At 43.2% G+C, this 4950-nt stretch overlaps 1 protein-coding gene across 1 annotated transcript in view; it reads left to right on the top strand.

Annotated features, from left to right (window-relative positions):
• Nucleotides 1-4395: 4395 nt before the first annotated feature.
• Nucleotides 4396-4950, top strand: part of LOC120976604 (ATP synthase subunit alpha, mitochondrial) — a 4844-nt gene continuing 4289 nt past the window's right edge. The window contains exon 1 of the mRNA XM_040403751.3: nt 4396-4950. This exon is cut by the window's right edge and continues 4289 nt beyond it. The gene's annotated coding sequence lies outside the window, so the exon portion shown is untranslated.

The raw sequence follows: 4950 nt of genomic DNA, 5'->3' as shown, positions 1-4950 counted from the left end.
TAAAAAGAAAGAAGGGGAGGAGAGGAGATATATGCATTTCACTAGGCATATATGATATTGGAAAGAATGGAATCGAGTAAGCTTAGGCCAACCGATAAGTCATCTTTGTGTAACTTCCCATATGCCTACTTCTAAGCTAAAGTAAGGAAATAGGGTGAGATAAGCAAGAATGAGCCGAACGAAGACGTAAGGTTTGTTTAGATGTAGTCTTTGTGCTTTTCAAGTTGCTTCTTGCGAAATCAACTAAGTTCGAAAAAGCCATGCCCAGGTTTCCGGGAGTTTAGATAAGATATGTGAGCTGTTGGAGGATCAATATTATCTGGGGGATCCATATATTATGAGGGAGTATAGAGAGGGGGTCTAGAGATAGTACAGTATATAGTGAACCTATTCATTAAATGGACTTTTCCCTTACCTCTCATCAGCTTCCCTTTCCCTCGCCGGTGCAGTGCCATCTGGATACCTCATAAATAAATCAAGTAGGCCGGCTAGTAAGCGATCTCGAGGGGCTATCTTCTCTCCCATGCTGGTGCCTTGCTTAACTCAAGTATAAAGTGGAAATTAAAGCCAAAATCTGGGGTGATAAAATTCCATTTGAATCTTGAGATCCAAGAAGAAGGATAGCTTCATGAGTTCGTTCTGACTCCTAGCCTAGCTGTAAAGCTTTTGCTTGTATCTGGCAGTGGGTGTAACATCCATCATACTCAAACAGAAGAAGGTTTGCTTATCTAGCTCCAAGGCAGTTATAGTCATTTACAGAACTAGGGTTTGCACCTACTGAGGAGGAGAAAGGGCCGACGACCCATACTAGAACTCCAAGATAAGATCTTTCAGTCGATCAGACGGCCGAGGCCTTTAATAAGGTCCGGTTGTGCCAACGAGTTCTTCTAGTTATGAATCGCCGTAGGGAGATAGCATTACATTTTTATTAGCAAAATAGAGCTCCTCATAGAAAAGAATGGCGAAGAAAGTGTTAGAGTACTTTCTTTCTGTTCAGTCCTGGAACTTATTCTTTTCCGATCGACCTATCAACAGTAGCGATCATACCCCGTCGAGCGAGTTAGGAGCTGCTCACAAAGAAGGCCGAAACCAGATAAGATGGCCGAAGCAGATACCAGAGAATAGTTTCCTTCACTGAAGTCTACTTTATTTTAGAATTCAAATTCAATTGATGCCGCACGGGCTGACCATTTTAAATAGGTGGAAACGGGAGACTGGAGAAGATGATCACACTTTGGAAGAGAGACAGTCGTGTACCTACCCCGGGAGGGGGCTTTTGTTCGATACAATCACTGAACTCAACCGCTTAGACTGGAGATGGCACTTGAAAACTCGTACAGAAATCTATCAACTTGACTTAGAGGAAGAAGTGGCAGGGGTAGGTCGGCTGTTTTAAGTCCGGATGGTTCCTCTTGTTGGCATGGCGTTGGTATGCCTCGCTATCCTTCAACTCTGGATCCGCCATCCTTCAAAAGAACAACTACCAAAACACGAACTCAACGGCTTAGAACCGTAAACCATATACCTTCTCTGTAAAACACATCTCAAACAGATTATTATCGAAATGAATGGATTTTATCGCCTTAAGTAAGAGAAAAGGTTTGTGCTTTCGCCAGAAATTGACTACCTACCCATTGATTGGATTTCTTCTTCTCCCAGATCCAATAGAAGTTTACAATGAGTCATTGCCAACTGCTTTAGTAGGAATGATCGAAAGCAGCAGGGGTTTAGTGATCAAGCTCTCACTTTAAAGTCCCTGCCAGCAATACCAATCCCATGCTCTTCGATGGTTCTTACGCTCTAAAAAGAATCCTTCTAAGCTTTCCTCCTAAAAAGAACCTACGTTCCATTATAGACATAGAATCTATCGTTGACCTACCCAAAGTCTTCTTTTGGTTCCTAGAACCATGCAGGAAAATCACTTGAGCAGTGACAGGTCAGCATCAACGGTTTTGAGTTGAAAAAAATCAGTCAAACAACACTGGCGGATCGGCAATCCGATCGGGACCTTCGCACTTGACCATCGTAAAGGGATCGTTGTTGCTTGGTCGATCGATCCGTCCTTCCACCCCAAAGCTGGTAATCCAGATCAGAGTTCTTTGGATGGCATGTAATGGATTTCATTATGAAAAGGGTCATTTTTTTGATGTTGTAAACTTCATATCCAGAGAAATGGATGACTGGCTGAGGGACATATAGATTACTTCAGATCTCCACCTTCCTATGCTATGTATGCCAACCTTGATCTAATAAGTGGTCTTAATTAATATGCAAGATAGGATAATATTATACAAATGGTTGGTTTTGTTCAATACTTAGGTAGGGCTGACTACGCCACCTCAGAAGCTGGGACTGGAATTGCTTACAATGCATCTGGCCACTGACTGAATTCGAAGTAGGGCCAGTGTATAAAGACCGGCTTATCTCTCTTAAGACTTAGTCCACTTTCTACTAGAATCAGATTTTCTAGTTTGCAAGCGGGTGTGCCAGCTGTAACAAAAACTTATGGCTTAGGTGGATTTCTTTAGTCAGTCTATAACTCAGGCTTTTCTTTATAGGACTCCCTCACAAGTAAGTAGCTAGCTAGCTGGTATTGCCAAAGCCAAAAACACTGCTGCATTCGAAAAGGCGAACCGCCCGGACCCAACTTCTTCCTTTTATGCTGAAACTAGGGCTCCCTCTGGGTAATTCTACCTATCCGTTTGGACCACGTACCTAGATCAAGTCAATCATTTCAATCTAAGTTGTCCTCAGCTACAGCAAAAACAGAAGAAAGCGACAAGTTCTCCGTTTCCTGTTCCCAAAGGGTGTGAATGGGATCAATAATTATATATATATAAAGTTGACGTAAGTTGTATGCATTTGGTGCCCTCAAGTAGGTACGACTATGGATCATTCTATTCCTTTCCTTTAGGTAGTCCTAAAAAGCAAAACGTAATGGTAGAGGATGAAGGAAACAAAGAATGAAGTCTGCACCTTTGACTACTGATGAACCGCCATTTCGTTCTTTTCTTCTTTGTTCGGCTTTCACAAGCAAGATACCTTGAAGCAGGTGACAGTCTATAGCCCAGGAGAGTACCATTGCTGACATGATACAATTGGCCTTCCTCTTCAGATTTATTTAGAACTTCAAGCGTTTAAGGCAAGGTTGTGCAATCTCTCGTACCTGCGAGAAAAGGGCTTATTTACTACTTTTTATCGATCAATGGTCCACCGGTCCCATCCAATGAGTGGTATCTGAGTATCATAGTATCATAAGAAAGTTCATTTGTACACCCGCTTATCTTTCTATAGAAACTTATCTCTAAATGATTTTTAGATAGGATGTTTCTGGAATTACCCCTGCTACGTAGAATGGGATAGTGTCAACGTCCTTCATTATAGTACCGAAGATGCTCGTAGGCTGGTCGATGGAAAGGATGGCTTTTATTCAAAGAGATGGAGATCCTGGTTTAGCAGCGGTTGCTCGTCCTTGGGTTTATGTCGAGCTTTTCGTATTAAGCACTGGGAGCAGAGAAATCCTAGGGTTGCTTTGTCTTCCTCTTCTGTTCTTAAATATAACTGAAAAGCATCCTGTTTCTTTAGTTGCCTCAAAGCTCAGGATCTCCCCATGTTTCTTCTGGAGATGTGTCAGTGGCTTTGCAATGATGCCGAAATGGCGAACGAAGCGCCTGTAATAGCCGGCCAAACCTAAGAAGCTACGGACTTCTTTGACTGATTGCGAAGAAGACCAGTTGGCAATGTTCTTAATTTTGTGGGTTTCAGTGGCAACCCCATGCTGGCTGATAGTATGGCCCAAATAGGATAACTGGCGTTGAGCGAAAGAGGACTTTGAGCGTTTGACTTGCCATTGATCCCTTCTTAACAACTCAAGCACTGATTGCAAGTGGATTGTGTGATCTTCAAGAGAGGCACTGTAGACTAAAATGTCGTCAAATAACACCAGGGCGCATTTGCGCAGAAGGGGTTTGTTTGAGAGTGGCGTTCATGGCTCCCAAGAAGGTGGCTGGTGCTCCCACGAGGCCGAAGGACATGACCTTGTACTCGTAGTGCCCTTCTAGAGTCTGGAAGGCTGTTTTGAATTCATCGCCAGCTGCCATACGAATCTGGTGATAACCAGCTCTGAGATCGGGTTTAGAAAACCATGAGGCACCAGACATCCAGGAGTTCTTCGACTATGGGCACTGGATACTTGCTGACGACAGTCATCGCATTTAGACAACGATAATAAATACATAAACACCAGGAGAAAAAAATATAAGATTTTTGGTCATAGAACCCCTGGTACCAATGTTTATAGGACTGTCCAGAATTGATAAAGAGAAGCAGCTTTGAAGTCATGGAGAACGAAAATAGGACCCTGGCTCGAGCCCATCTAGTGATTAAAGGTAAAGTGCTTCGGTACATTGGTGCACGGGAATGCGTACCTAGGCCTTTTAACTACCTTGGGGAGAGCGGACTCGCTGATGACCCTCCTTGGGAAACAAATGAAGTGGGTGGATTGGAGTTCGTCTCCGCCAATTAGAGATACGGTGCTGACCCAAGCTGAGTGAGTGAAGGCTCCGGCTTGACCTACTAGTTGTTTGCTATCAATAAATAACTAGCTGACAATATGCTATGCTTACTCTCCGAGCACTAAAGCTATCGAGAAGTGATGCAACAAAGGTTGTTGAAGGTAAAAACCGTCAAACAGAGAAATCTTAATCGTCAGAACAACGCTGAACCTAACTTGTACAAGAGTTGGTAAGAAAGTGCAAATGTTGAGTAAGAAATCGCCATAGGGCGGCACAAACAGAAAGAAAGGCTTCTGCCAATCGGAATAGGAATGCGAAATCCCAGTAAAAGGGTGTTCTGTCGAAGATAGGAGGATTCCTTTGATCCATACCGTCATCTGACGGACTTCCTGCTGACTTCGTCAATTGCTCTTTATCGCTTAATAGAAGGGAAATT

Source organism: Aegilops tauschii, chromosome 1 (genome assembly GCF_002575655.3).
Source record: "Aegilops tauschii subsp. strangulata cultivar AL8/78 chromosome 1, Aet v6.0, whole genome shotgun sequence".
Taxonomy (NCBI): domain Eukaryota; kingdom Viridiplantae; phylum Streptophyta; class Magnoliopsida; order Poales; family Poaceae; genus Aegilops; species Aegilops tauschii.
The sequence above is the reverse complement of the archived record's forward strand: the minus strand, read 5'-3'. Positions and strand labels throughout refer to the sequence as shown.